We start from the raw sequence: 16,812 nt of genomic DNA on the forward strand, positions 1-16,812 counted from the left end.
ATTTGGTTTTAGAAAATTTGGCTAAGTGTAGAGAGGCAAGGGTTTGTGGAATGTTGTTCATGTTCAACCAATCTAGCATATCTTTGGGCAATTGAAGGTTGGTCATATTTTCTCCTTGTATTGTTTTATATTGCATGTTGTGTTGAAAGGATTTGCTTGTGTAAAAAGGCTAGTTTCTTACATGTTTTCCTTGGAAAATTATTGTGTTCTATGTTTTACTTTTTGTATCCATTTTATGTGCTTTGGGAGTAATCAAGGCCTCCTACTCTTGGGAGAGAGGATGGTCTTGTGGGTGGTAGAAGTGACAGCCCTCAAGTGAGAGGCTCTTGTTATGAGAGTGATCACAAGGGATTTTATGTGACCCTTGTTGCATGGCTTGTTTATGCATTTGGGGGTCATAAGGAGGGAAATAAGGCATGAATGCCTTGGGGGGCATAAGGATGTGGGGTTGTTATACTTATGATGTATTTGGTTTTCCATGAGGTGGCTATATGTTTTACCATACTTGCAGTCTCCTCAGGGTACTTGGTCCACTACCACCCTTGAAAAGACATCACAATATGTGGTGCAGCGTAGCCCTAGGTTGGGAATGTGTTTGTGATTGTTTTCCCTTGTTTACTGTGTTTGCATGTGTGTAATCATGTCTAGGACTTGGTTCTCCTAGCTCGGGGGTGGCTACTAGTTAGACTAGGCTGGGAGGTGAGCACTCCATGGTCATATCCTTTGATTATTTGCATGTTGTTGGAAGGAAAGAATTAGGACAAGTGAAAATTTGATGGAGTTATTTGTTGCAGAAAACTATTTGGAAATATATTTATTATTTTGTTTAAAGTCCTCATTTATTAATAATGAGAGAACTATTTGTAAAATGACTATAGTGTCTTTTAAATGTACTTTAAAGAAATGTAATATTTTAGACACTGCAGCAATGAAGTGAATAATTCAAGATTTAGTTCCTAAAGTTTTGAAATTGATATTTGTTGAGTATATAATATTTTGAAAAGCAAGAAATTTATTTCATCCCTTTATGCTTATGAAATAAATTAAGAAAATAAAGAATTAATTTAATGATTGCATGCATGTTACTTTGAATATAAATGTTTCAGTTTAATTCCTAATTGCAAGGTTAAATTTAAAGGATTCTAGATAAATAAAGTTGTTGTTGGAATTTATTTAAATCTGTCATTTTATTAACTTGCGGAAAATAAAAATCTAAAGTTTATTATAGTCATCTCTAAAGATTTATTTTAAATTTCTAGATTTAAATAGTTGTGTTAAGTTTGTTTCATTCTGTTATTTACTTTATTTTGCAGAAAGTAAATCTATAGCAGAAAATCTATCTACCATTTCTTTTGCAACTAGGATTTTAATAAAAGGAAATAAATGCATTGATTAAATTTGAAGAAAATATCTAATTTGTTTTATATGTTCAGAATAAAAATATTTGCATAAAAAGAAATTGCCCTAGATTCAATAATATATATATACAACAAATTTATATGCATGCATAAATGGATTCATTTCTTAAAGTTAAATAAAATAAACATTTTTGATATATATATATATATATATATATATATATATATATATATATATATATATATATATATATATATATATAATTTATTTCATTTAAATAAACAAAAATAAATAAATAAATATTAAAACTATTTTAAAAAAAAAAAGAAGGTTTTTTTGGGGGGGGTGTTGAATCTCACTGTGTGTACACACAGTGGGCTAGCGCCCCGCGCCATCATTGTGTGGGCACACAGTGGGCGGCGCCCAGCATCCCACTACCACACCCAAACAAAAAAAATGCCACCGCCTCCTCCATCATATCCGATCAACCCCCTGCATAACATTAAGAATAAAAAAATATATATATAAAACCCTAGCCCAGGTAGGGCTAGGGTAGTATAGAAGAGAGTAAGGAAATTATATAATATGAGGTATTTTATAATATACAATCTAGTTAGGGTTTGCATGAAGATTTTTATAAATATGTGGAGATTATTATGGTATTTAAATGTTTAGTTATATATATATATATAGAGAGAGAGAGAGAGAGTTTGAAAATATAAGAGAATAAGGGAGATTTTAGATTTAAAATTTATTTAAGTGTTTATAATTTATATATGTTTTTAATAAATATATGGGTTTAATTAAAGAAGAAAATAAAATGTTTAAATTAAAATACTATGAAGTTTAATCCCTTTAGAAATATTAAGACAAATAGGGTAAGTTATATTGATAAGATTAAACTTTACAAGAGAATTTATCCGTTTGAATCTAATCGACTCTTTAGTCGATTTAGTTTAAACTACATTTTAATTATTGTTAAAATAAAATATAGACACTTACAAAACTAAGTGCTAGGACTAAATTAATTAGATCCTAAGATCAATTAATGGATATTGGAGATTTATTGTTACCTGCGTTAATTAATTGACTAAATTAATTTAGTGATTAAAATCTTGGAGACAATAATAATTTCCTTGGAGAATTAATAATCCGCATCTAATTTTAAATTATTTTTACTTATTTGAGTTAGTAGATAAAGTTAACTCTAAACATAGTTAAGACAAAATATGTTAGAGCATTTCATATTTGCTAATTTAATGTTTTAAATTGTGATTTTAAAAAAAAAAATTATCCCGTTCGTGCCCAAAGGTTTGGGCATGACACGGATCGTACTGATCTAGAACTTGATTGAACTAGACACAGTGACCGAAGATAAAATCGATCTTGAACTTGATTGATCAAGATATGATGAGCGAAGATAAACTGTCTAGCTTGATTTGATACGATGAAATTGAATACCTGCTTAGATTGAGCGTGTGATCAAAGATACTCTTTAAAATTTTGATTGAGTTTAAATGAATAATCAGCTTGATGTAAAGTGATGAAACTAATTAACGTTAAGAGATTGATTCAGATGAAGAAAAATATCAACTTGATTTGAAGCGATGAAACTGATATGCCCCTAGCGATTGATTCGATTCAGATGATCGAGAGATCTCAACTTGATTTGAAGCGATGAAGCTGAGATGCCCCTTAGCAATAAGGATGTGTTTGATTTTCTTTAGTTGGAAAAGATTTTTGCTCGACTTTTGATGATGATTTGAAAAATTTCTCGACTTTGAAGATGTGAGGTCATGAGCAGAGATTACTTTAGTGGCGAAAATTTGCTAATGGCAAATTTTTCACGTCGGCCATGTTGGAAATGGCGAATATTTTGTACCGACTAGGGGGGGCCATGTCGCCAAAACATTATCAATTTCCATCAAAGTCATGGCCCGATCGCCATATGTTTTATGCAATTAAATGTTTATATGCGACGATTTCGCCAATACAATATATGGTGCACACACAGTAAATTTAATTGTTTTGCCTACACTCTCCAAGGTTGCCTTAATAGATGACCTTAATTCACCTATAGGCATGTGAAGATTTGTTACCCAGGGGGACCCAATTCGCCCGACATCTTGCCGACTCGTGTCTCCATTCATCCCAACTTTCGCCAACTATATTGTATTCGCCTATTATTTGGATGACCTACAATCACCTTGAAAATTACATAAGTCATATTTGGACGACCTATAATCGCCTTGGAAACTACATAGGTCATCTTATAGTTACACGGGATTCACCAAATATTTATACCATATAAAATTCTCGCGGAATTTGCCATATAAGGATTGGTATAAAATTTAAATACATGCAAAGATCAAATCTATCTCAACACAATCTGGTGGGTTCTAGGCTCTGAATTTTGATCAATAGTGAAGTTTTAGACCAAGGAAAATTATTGTTGTTCACTGCATTGGCGACTGCTAGTGACCTAAAGCCTAAAGGTGAGCGATCATATTTTTGAAGTGGTATATTATACATTATAGTCTATTATTGCTTCTTCAACAAATTGATATTTTTTTGGCAGCCTTTATTTCATTGGAGATGTTGAAATGAAGAGGGGTAGGAAACCTGAATGTGGGGAAGGCCAGGAGAGGCCAACAAAAAGCAGAACGTTGTCTTCATACTTTGGCATTGGAAAAGGTTGTGATGAAAATCAGGAAGGTACATCATCACAAGTACAAGTACAAAATTCACCACCTGCACCGCAAGTTGAAGACGGCGGTGAACCTGATATCTCAGATCAGGATGATCTTGAAGAAGATTATCTAGTAGATACCCAAGTTAGCTGGAATGATATAATCAACTTGGGTGATAATGCCATTGATGATAATGCACGAAAGGAGAAAAGAAAAGCCATATCAAAAAAGGGTGAACCACAATCAAAAAAGGATTGGGAGTGGGACATGTCAATGAGGAATTTTCAAATTAATTGGGCATCAAAGTATCCATTCATTGAACTAGTGGAGAATCCAATTGAAGGCGAGCCTCCAATAAAATGTAGGTGTAAGATTTGCACTTGGAAAAATAACAAGGAAATTAGGTTGCAGCTAAAATTTGACACCATAGAAAAGTATATGGGTAAAGTTTATGAAAAACAAATGATAGACGGGGTTGAAAAATCACTGATAATATGGAAAACAAATGAGGAATATAAGAATGTGAGGAATGCCGAAGAGTATTATTTTCATGAAAAATTACAAACGAAGCCTGCTGAAGTTAAAGGTTCTATTGAAGATATTTTTGGAAAAGCAATACAAATAGAACATCTAGAAAAAGTTATTCAGTTAAGCGTTGTTTTTCATATTTTGAGCAGAGGGCATGCTATGACAGATTTCCCATCAATTAGTGGTTTATTATACTTTTTGAAAGTTCCTAACTATCCTAATAGATACTGGTCAATAAACAGTGGATGGGAATGGGCAAGTTGTCTTGCTGAGGTTGAAAAAGAAGATGTACAGGAAAAAATAAGAGAGTCAAACTTCATTGCATTTTCTTTAGATGAAGTTACGGTAGTAGACAATACTTCATGGGTATGCATGCATGTTTATACTGTAGAGAATCATACCCGCCAACCTCATCTACTGTCTATTGCTAAAATGAAGGAGAGTGCGATAGCGGAAAATTTATTTTAACTAGTAAAGAGAAGTTTAATTGAATATGGAGGTATGGATGACATGATGGTAGCCAAAAAATTGGTTTGTGTTGGAGCAGATGGAGCTTCAATAATGCAAGGTCACAAGAATGGTCTTTGTACAAATATTGAAACTTCATTTGCACTGTACATTACTGCAATTCACTGCATGGCTCACAAAATGAATCTAGCTTTTGGAATTGTGAGCAAGTTTGCTTTGGTTAAAAAAATTGAAATTTTAATTAGAGAGCTCTACTCACACTTCTGTCCAAGTCCCAAGCGATTTAAGGAATTTCAACAGTTTGTTGATGGATTAACTGATGGGAACAAGCTTCTCAAGGATAATGATACCAAATGGATCTCTTTGGATGGTCTAGTGCATCAAGTGTTTTCAGAATATCCATCCTTGATTGGACTATTTCACACAACTTGCAACAAATTAGATCAACCGAAATTTCCTGAACTTCTTGGAAAGTTAAGTAATTTAGAGACACTCTTAACTTTAGCAGCTCTTCTGCCCATGCTAGAGGAAATGAGGAATATTATGAAGGCTGCCCAAAAAAGAGCTTTGTATATTGCAAAATATGCTATGCTACGTAAGATGACATGCATGACCCTCGACAATCTCTATCGAAATCAACCAACACTATCTGATGAAAAATTTGTTAAGTGGAGGACACTCACAGATTTGAACAATCTTGATAACTTTTTACAAATCGATGCAGATGGGGAGGTATGTGCCAATGTACGGGGAGTTGAGATACCAATGCACTTCTATGCCACGGTCGACCTCGAGAAACCAGGAAAGCACCCCAGAAAGAAACTAGCAAGAGTTAAAAAAGAAGATTTCGACAAGATTGTTGAGACTGTAACTACTTCTGTGAAGAAAATTGCATATGATCTTTCCTCACAAATTAGAAGTAGATTCCCTCCTGACAACCTACTCAAAGCCATGTCTATTGTGTTTCCTCATTATTGGAGCCTCAACAGTGCATCTAATTTTCGAAGTAAGCTACTGATTTTGATAAAACAATTCTGCATATCCAGAGAATTGAATGGAGTAACTATAAATGGAATATTAGATGAAAATCATCTTTGAGAGAAATCATCTCATTTTGCATACACTATGAAAGAACAATATGCCAAAATGGAGAACCCCTGCGAAGAGGGATCAGTAACAAGGCTTTGGAAATATATAGCTAAGAACGCAACCTTGCATGATTCAATGCCAAAATATGTGAAGCTTGCTGATTTGTGTCTTACCATGATATTGGGTTCGGTGGAATATTAGAGAGTTTTCAGTGCTTTGGGGTTCCTAAAATCAAAGCTAAGAAACAAACTAGACAAAAATTTGGAAAATTGCTTGAGGCTCTATGCATCTAGGTATGATGTCCACACTTTTCCTTATGATAGGGCACTGCAAATCTGGAGGTCCAAATGTGAAAGAAGAGGTTTGGGCAACACTTCAAACCAAAGTGCCAGTGGGACTACTAGACCTACTGGTAGCATTGATATGTAGTTCGGAAAAGATATGCAAACTCAGACTCAGAGTGAAGAAACCATAGACAAGAATCAAGAAAGCACTGAATTTGATGAGGATGAATGGCAACTGTAAGAGACTGGTATTTATTAATCTTATTATTGTATCTCATCATTCATATTACAAAATCATATTTCTTTTTGCAATTAGAATTTAATATTTATTTGTAATTGTATTTTTTATCTTTCTATTTCCAGATTTAAAATAGCATAAAAAAAAAAACCATAATGTGTTTATTGATACAAAGATGTTTATTGTTTATTTATACATGTTTGAGTCTCAAATCTGTGTGATACATTTCAGAACCATATGATACAATTCATTCAATAGTATTACACATGTCGAGAACTTAGATTTTCATTAATTCTTTCAAAATATAGCCATGTGATACAATTCATTCAATAGTAATACACCAATTTGTGTGATTCTCCATGCCAATTGCAAAAGTGAATACAAAGTTTTAGAACCCTTTGCAAATGACCCTAAATTCTCTTTTATAGAAACAAGAGAGCAACAACAACTCCTGTGTGATTCTCCAATGTCCATGCAAAAGTGGATACAAAGTTTTAGAACCCTTTGCAAAATTGCAAATGACCCTGAATTCCCTTTTATAGAAACAAGGGAGCAACAACAACTTTAGGTCGAATTGCAAGTTTGCAACATGTGAACACTGAACATCAAAATCACAAACTCAGCACAGATTTATATGGCCATCACAGGCCATATTAGCAATTTAACATCTACTACTTGTTTGATGTCTCCTGTTCAAAAAATAGAGTTCAAAATTAAATATTAATTCACGTCATGACAAATTAAACATAGATAATAGCAGTGCCTAAAACCTACTAATCAGAAATAGAGAAATGCATAAATGTTAAAGCAAGGGAGAATTTGAGAATACAAATTTACTGGCTGAAGTTTTGCAATGTGTGCATCATAGATTCATAGGCTGGATTAGCAAAATAGCAATTGCGAGTGTTGTTTTTTTCCTATTCATAAAATAAATTCATAGGCTGGATTAGCAAAATAGCAAACAAAAAAAACATAAAACCTTGAAATTAAGAATAAAAGAAGAAAATTGTGCAATACATACTATGATTCTTAATAATTTTGTGCCAGTTTTTGTAGGGTGCTCCACTCTTCATCTAATGGAAGGTCAATATTCTGTAAACTATGGAAAGTCAACTCCAACTTCGTCAACATTCCATATATAGAAGATTTACTTGACATCACGGTTTCATCCAATACCAAATTTAGAGTTGTAAATGGTTGGATGAATTCCAGAAAGCTTTTGGGAGTTGTGTCCTTTGGAAGCAAGTCTAAACCATACTTCATTTTTATCTCCATGCTTTTTTTGTAAGCTTCTTCTCCAATGAATTTATTTGATGTGTCAACAGGCTTAGGCAAACCAAGTTTAATCAAATTATTTTTCTGATGTTTCCCTTAGCTTCTGGCACTTTTGAATGATAGATGATGTCTTAACTGTGGCATCAATGTGGCTCTTAATTCCCTTGGATGCCAAGTAGCTGTCACTGGAACTGTAGACTACTTTCAGAATCTTTTTTTCCATTTCCTCTTTTGAAAAAACATGTATGCTCTTCTCATAGTGCCCTTTGATTTTTATAAAAATTAGACTCATAATTTTAGTCAATTGAAACCATTCACACAAATTCTCACTCCTTTGCATTATTTGCTGCCAAATGTTTTCTTGTATATACTTCGTTGTATTTTTCATATTATCTTTCAATCTATCCTCCAAAGTTTTTATTTTATCATTTGCATTGTGCAGGTCTTCTTTCATTTGTGCACATTTTTTTCTTTCTTCCTCTACTTCATCTTGCAAATGTTTTTCTTTTTCCTTCCCATGATCCAATAGGTCCTATAATTTTCTCATTTTGGCGGCAGCAGACTCATAACTTTTGTATAATTTTTGAAAACTTGCTTTTTCCTCAACAATTTTTTTACTGCTTTTAGCCAATTTTTCTGTCAGGTCCTTCAATTTTGCATCCTTCTTCTCCTAATCTGCAATTTATACTATAGAGCCCAAAATTTTTATCCTTTTCTGTAAATCATTGCACTTGCTATCTGTTGCTTTCCTCATTGATTTTTCATTTTCTAGGTCTACTTGTAACTTTTCTATTTGTTTCTCCAGCTTATTTTTTTCTCTCTCCACCTTTAGCAGTGAAGTGTAGACCACTTCGTTAGTCCTTTTTGACACACTAATTTTGTCCACATTATGTACTTTGGAAAAATCCATTTGGAGGGTGCTAACTTGAAATTGAGAGGGATCTATCTGACTGTGTGGTGCATTTTTATCTTTAGATGGGGCCGGGGGCATAACAACCATGAACTCCATCATATCTTTCTGGGGTTCATATGTTGAAAATACACTATTCCTTGCAAGTTGTTCGTTTACAACTTCAGACACGGAAAACCTATGAAATGATTTCTTTTTTTCTTTATTTTCTTTTGTTGTGTGTTCATATTTTTCATAGTAATCATGAAATTGAAAATATGGGCTTGCTGAAGCAATTGAATGTTTGAAAGGTGACATAGGAATACCATAGGCTCCAGTTCCACTTATTCCTATGGTTTTAACTAATGCTTGACCAGGATTACCAACAATAGTTCTTGATGTTGTCCCATTCCCACTGACACTTTCATGTGTAGTTTTCATAGTCTTTTGAGGTGTGTGATCTGAAGTTGCAAATGATTGATTTGTAGTGTTAGTGGCACTTGATATAGGATTCTCAATAGTATGAGATTGAGTATCTACCTCTAGTGGCCTCTTGCAAGAGATATTTTGTTGTTTCCCTTGTCCAACACCAAGACAACTAGTATCAGTAGTAGTACCCATGCCAACATCACCAATCATAGCGGCACTTGACTAAACAATAATAGGAATACTATCCCCAGATTCCCCATCAGTGGCAGTGGCACTTGATTCACCACCAATGGGAATACCATGATGTGGTGGCGGTTATGGATTTGAACCTGAAACAAATGTAGGTGGATTCTGAGGGTAATGAGTAGTACCTATCGGTGATGAATCTGAAGAATCAAGTCCAATGACTGGTTTATAAGGACCTTTTGATTTTGACCCTGATGGAATTTGTACATTAAGTGGATACCAAATGCCCTCTCTTCTGGGACCTACACCGACACCTTCAAATCCCATTTTTTCCACAATGCTTTCCCCTTTGCTATATTTGTCTTTCATTGCCTCATGGATTGCACCTAATATTTTAGGGACTGTAGTAGTTGTTTGAGTGGGTTCAACCTCAGGCTCATACTGATCAACATCTTCACTCATGTCATATGATGTTGTGGGATGCTCCATATCCCACAATTTGCTAAACTCGGCATCCTCGTTGATGCTCTCAAATTCTGCACTTGTCTTTGGTTCACCGAGATTCCTCCTCATAGTCCAAAAATCATTTATTTTGGTTTGAGTCCAATAATTCTCTTTACATTCATGCAGAATTGATTTGGGAATAGTTTTCTTAGATGGATTAGCAGATTTTAGGTAGAAATTGTAGGACCTCCTATTTTGGATGCCCTGGCTCTCCTCTGTTGTCCTCTGTGTGTGCAATGCCATAATCTGTGATGAAATTTCTTCTGTTGAAATGTTATTGTCAGCTACAATTTTCTCCATCTCTTTTTTAACCTCATCCCAAGAGTCCTTGTTTCTAAGCTTTTCTAGTAATGGTTTACTTTCATGTTGACATAACGCTGGAGAGTTCCCATTTTTCTTAAGCCTTGCTTGAACTACACCAATTGGATCATACTGCCAGAGACCCTCATCACCAAAGTTAAAAACTATCAAAAAATCATGTGCCACATTGAATGCTTTTTTCTCAAATGTGAACCCTCCACATGAGAAAGGCAAGGAAGGAAATATGCTCTTCTTTTGCTGACCATGGAAGTGCCTATATGTGCTCTCCAATTGTCGTACATACTCTAATGCAAATACCCTCTTTGTCACGTGTATTGGAAGTCTATATGGTTTTACCGTCGATCCGTAAAACCTTAACGTAGTGAATTCTTCCATGAAGAACCAGTCAGCCAATTCTATTTGACTTCCAAGTTGAATGCAATCTCTACAAGATACAGGCAACCTAGGCATTGGAGTGCTTGTGATTTTATTATACATTGGTGCCAAAAAGAAGTCTACAAAATGGTTGTAGTTCTTTCTGTTATCATGCATCCTTATCTTTGGGGTCCAATCATATATTGGACACTCTATTCTCTTCCCAGTCTTCTCATCAATCTTATAGCTCACAATTTGAAGCTTGTTGGTCTCAAATATTGCACGATACTTGGATAGAAGGAGATAGCACAAGTAGGATGAGAACCTAAATGTCTTACAGGAACCTTTTTTATCATTAGTAATTGTTTTTGCATGGATTTTACAATGTGCTCAATAAAATTATATCTTACTGGCTGACCTACACAATGGATATTATAAATCATTTCAAGAAGTCTTGCACCCACTTCCCTATCATTTTCCAATCCCAGGAAAAATGACAGCAAGGAAATACTATCCCCAACCCATGGAACAAAAATGTTAGAATCATAAGGAGGCTTATGATTCTGATCCAACACGATACCAGTACCACTACCACTCTTTATTAGAGCTTTGATAAATGAATCTTTGCGACTTGGATTGAGACTCTCATAATTCCCTGCCAGCTTTTCAAGTTCAATTTGGACGTTTGAGTTTTGGGCTTCAAATCCTAGGTTCAACAAACGAGCAAATTCTCCCTCGTTTATGGATAGAATTTCCTCTTTTGTATTTTTATTGACAATTATTTTTTATCTTCATCATAATTTTCGATGCAAACCATGACAAAATCAGGGCAAGGGAATACTTTAGGTAACACCATGCTTCCCAATCCACTATCCCACGATGCGATTTTATTTGTTTTTTATTGTAACATTGGGTTGAAAACGGTAAATTTTGCCCTGGATGCATCTCCCGTCTTACTAGACAATGTATATCTAATATCTATGATACACTTTTCACTATGGATAGCAGGGTCATAAATATCATGGTATTCATCAGTGAAACCTGGTGTTTTAACTAGTTCGGTTAGGTACATTTTGTTTTTCACTTGGCTTCTTGTTGAACTACTGCTTCCCGTTTCCCCCATCACTATTATTGTTAATAATTCAAAATAATGCTAGATAAAAACCTGAAAATGCTAACCCTCAAATTGGACCACGAGATTACCAAAAGCAAAAAAGGTGGGATGTAGGTGTTCTAGATTTTACCTGGAAATTGGAATTTCTATTTCACTATATTGGCGCAGATAGTCTCTGTTGCAACTTGTATTCCTCAATCTAGTAGTTGTTTCTGAATCTCCCTCACTTTACAGGTTTTTCCATGAAATGAAAGATGATTATGATTTACGAGTCTCTTATTTTGAAAAATCTGAAAAGTAGAAAAGTAAAACCTAAAGGGCAAAATATCTAGAATCATGTTGTAATTTTATTAATTACTATTAATAACTATTTGATGTCGAAGGACAAAACATTCATTACTTTAGTATAAATTTCAAGGACATTATGAATCATGTTGTATAAATTCTGAGGACATTAAATGTAATACGTTCAATTCTAGGTGAAGTTCTCCCAAATGTGTTCACTTCCCACATTCGGCCTGAAATCCACCCTAAACCGTTGATCTTTGCTCATCCAATGGACGAGGGACCCCAAGGTACCTGTTGTGACTTTACGGGTCTCTTTTTTAAGTCTATTTAATAATTTTAAACTTTCGCCCAAAAAAGTGTTTTATAGACTTAATTATATTTAATTAAATTTAAAACGTTTCAATTCCGGGCGAAGTTCTCCCAAATGTGTTCACTTCCCACATTTGGGCCGAAATCCACCCTAAGCCATTGATCTTTGCTCATCCAATGGATGATGCTACCTATTGTCAGTTGTCGTGGGTCCCATGACTTCTGCCAGTTTTTAGGCACGTCACCATACTCGTGTCACTTTTCCAGGCAAAGTTTTCAGAAATTTGTTCACTTCTCACATTCACCCCAAAATCCACCCTAAGTCGTTGATCTTTATTCATCCAATGGTCGATGGTATCTGTTTTCAGATGTAGTGGGTCCCATGACTTCTGCCATTTTTCTGGCACGTCACCATACTCAGACACGTGTCACTTTTTGAGTTTAATTTTTAAGTCTATTTAATCATTTTCAACCTCCGCCCGAAAAAAAGCTTTATAGACTTAATTATATTTAATTAAATTTAAAATGTCCAATTCTGGGCGAAGTTCTCAAAAAGGTGTTCACTTCCCACATTCAGGCCGAAATCCATCCTAAGCCATTGATCTTTGTTCATCCAACTGTCGTCGGGTCGATGGTACTTGTTTTCAGATGAAGTGGTTCCCATGACTTTTGCCATTTTTCTGGCACGTCACCATACTCGTGTCACTTTTCGGGTCTATTTTTAAACTCTATTTAATCATTTTAAAATTTCGCTCGAAAATGAGATTTATAGTCTATAGACTATAGACTTAATTATATTTAATTAAATTTACAATGTTCAATTCTGGACGAAGTTCTCACAAATGTGTTCAATACCCACATTTGGGCCAAAATCCACCTTAAGCCGTTGATCTTTGCTCATCCGACGGATGATGATACCTATTGAGAACTTGAGTGTTGTCAGATATCGTCGGTCCCATAATAAGAGACATTTAAATTTTAAAGATGTGCAAAGTGTAATAGTTTGAGATAACTATTAAATATAATGTTAATATTATTTGTAATTAAAGATGTGCAATAGTTTGAGATAACTATTAAATATAATGTTAATATTATTTGTAAAAATTTGAAATTCAAAAATAGTATAAAACATGAAACTTAGATTCTAGAATAAAACAAATAACTAAATATAAATATAAATTTTGATATACAATTTGAAAGGTAAAAGTTTAATATAAAAAATAAAACATTCAATATTAAATCTAAAATATTAATTTAAAGTTTAACAAAATTCTTTGAAAATATGTTTATGATATATAATTTTAAAAAATAGTTTTAAAATATATATAAATGTTCAACATAAATTTAGTGTATTAATTTAAAAACATGTGCAATCCTCAACCTGTTAAGGCGAGCAAATTTGGAAAGTACAAATGCCAAGGTGGTGATTAATTGTTGCAGAAGGAGTTGTCTGTGGCATGTCGTGCGAACAGGGGAAGGGGGGATGGCAGGAAATCTTTTTCTTGATCTCATGGCATTAATGCCTTATCATGCACATTCATTACCCGACCTATAAGAGTTAAGACGGAGGCAGAATTTATTACCTTATGATCTGTGTACCAGTTTTTGCTTTGAAGCAGAACAAATCTGTAGTTCATAGAATCATGGCTTTTGTAAGACATTTTTTGTAGGAAGTTCTTTTGAAATTGCAGGTGACCATGGAGGCCAATTTCACACATCGAATAGACAAAAAGTTGGTGCCCTTTTTGGGCAAAGTATCTGATAAACGAATGCAAGGACTGTTCAAGTTTAAGGAGGAGAAGTTGTGGGCGGCAGCTCGGCTGATGCTTGCGGAGGAGGTGGCACATATCAGTCACTGGTATCGAACTAACATGGAGGTTTACTATCTGATTCTAGCATGGGCCTGTGAATTCGAACCGGAGGTCGAAACGGTAAAACTCACATTGGTCAAATTGATTAATGGGGATTTTTTTATTAACCTAGATTCAATCTTGGAGTGGGTGGTGCCAGGAGTTGGCATTTGAATTAAGGAAGGGGACGACCAAGATGAATTACTTCCTTTTATTCATGGCCCAGAGGATGAAATCAAATACCAGTGTCATGAACGTGCCCAAGTGGGGTGGGAAGCGATGGAACTCTTTGTGAAATTAACCAGGGTGGATGAAGTCCTGAAGGCTTTGCATTTGGTGGAAAGGATGGAGGCTGGTAGGGAATTGAGAGATAGGGCTCAAGAAGGAAGGGCCATATAGCTACTGGAAAGCTTGGAGGGCGACCCCAACTTCGGGTGCCTAAACTGCATTCCAAAAATGAAATCTAAAGCAGCAAAAGGGAAAGCCAAAGCATCGACCTCCAAGGAGGGAAGGGACTAGGAGGAGGCGACCCAGGGGGATAGTGAGACTGAGTGAGTGGCCTATTGACAATGAAGTGGTTTTTTTCTCTGCTTGTTATAAGCTATGGGTAGTATGGTTTTCTCTCTATCTGTGTTTATGCATGAATGAATGCAAATTTTGTATCTTGAAACTTTTGAATTAATAGAATGAAAAAACCTTTACCGATAAACATTTGTATCTTGAAACTTTTGAAATTTTGTATTTCGAATGACTGTATATTTATAAAATTATAATCAACCATATTCAATGTACAAATAATTAATGGAACGAACTGAATTTTTTTTTTATAGCATTACATAAAAAAGATCACAGTATTAAATTTATTTCCATTGTTTAACAAATAATTGAAATAACGTAGCTCATATACAAAAAGCATTTGAAAGAAATTAATTAATAAAAATGAAATAGAATAATAGAAAGTATTTTTATATCCATAAGACTATAAGAGGCAAACTGAAACAAACTGGAATTTGTAAAATTATCATTAATATTTATGCTTTTGAAATTTACAATTTTTTCGTCTGAGACTTGAGTTCCCCAAAAAATTAAAAGCCAAAATGAGTGAGCCACTGTCACTCAGCTTGTTAGGGTTTGAGGACATAGGAAAAAAAAACTACATGCGGGTGGGGCTAGGGCACATGTAGTGGAATTGTTTACAATTTTGCCCTAAGAATCTGGCCCTCCTTCCATGTAGAATTCTTCAGACAGCATAAGCTGAGAGAATTCTTCAAGCCACATGTAGTTTGGAAAGTGGTCCACGAGGAACCATTTCCAGAGGAAGTCCCTACCAATTTGCGCCCATTTTCTGTGACACGTCAGCTGCTCCGCATTCAGGTTTAGGAGAAACGGTTGCTTGGCCACTGGTATTGCTTGGTCAGGGAGGAGAAGCTTGGATAATTCACTCGCCCAAGGGATCCCCACCCCTACTTCTGCAAGGATGACAAGAGTAATGTCATCTCCAAGGAATTCTTCCTTAAAAACCTTCCTCAATAGCATCAGCATATCCACCTTGTCTCCTCCTAGGTCTAGAAGAGATGCTAAGAAGCGGGATGTAGTGTCCATCTTGAGAAAATAGATTAACAAATTAAACAACCTAGTTACCTGAGCCTATAAACCTAAAATACTGTGAGCTAAAGCTCTGACGTTTTAAATACCAAATGGCAAAGGCTAATTGAAGATGAAAGAAGCAGAGATCATATAAATTGTTGAAGCTCTTGATTGTAATAATTACTTCTTTAACCGTATTAAATGCTATAATTTTTTTAAAATCTTTCGTATCTCTGCAAATCTTTCCCATAAATGCACTATTGTGCGAAAATGGAAACAGCTATGAACTAGTACCAAATTGGCAAGCATCACATTGGAAGTCATGGGGACAGAGTGGATTGTCATAAGTGAATAGATATATATTAAATGAACAATATTATCAATCGTGATTCATGATATTTGATACGTGTCTATTGAATCTAATTCCATTCTGGGCACTTTCTGGTGAGCTATGTTCTCTTCAGAAAATTGGGCCGAAATAAAACTTCAGCCATTGATCTACGATCATCGAATGATTTAAAATCATTGATATATTTTAGGTATGTGTCACCCTTCACATGTCAAAGAGGTCGCGCTTATTGATACATCATACAGAGTCCGGACTCATTGTATTATGAATTTATGTGATGTGATGTACTAATGTGATGTGATGTTCCTTGTCTATTAATGGCAATGAATTCATGAAATCGCTAATAAATTATATATTTTTCCATAAATAACAAAATATTCGCCAATACATTTAAATAATTTTCAAGTTGTTAATAAAAATCGCCAATACATTTAAATAATTTTTCCTTTGGAGTAAAAATTTTCGCTCATACAATTATATATTTGTTCCTTTTAATAAAAATTATTCACCTCCCACAATAAATATTTCCCCATAGAACAAGGTATTATTTGCCAGAAATTTATGAAATTATCGTACCCTAGAAAAAAATCGCCACTACAAAATAATTGTTTTTCCCATTTAAAAAAAAAAAATTCACCATCGATATGAAAATTCCCCCCCGAAAATAAAGTCCAATTTGCCAGGATTTTACACAGTTGCCC

Source organism: Cryptomeria japonica, chromosome 4, assembly GCF_030272615.1.
Source record: "Cryptomeria japonica chromosome 4, Sugi_1.0, whole genome shotgun sequence".
NCBI lineage: Eukaryota > Viridiplantae > Streptophyta > Pinopsida > Cupressales > Cupressaceae > Cryptomeria > Cryptomeria japonica.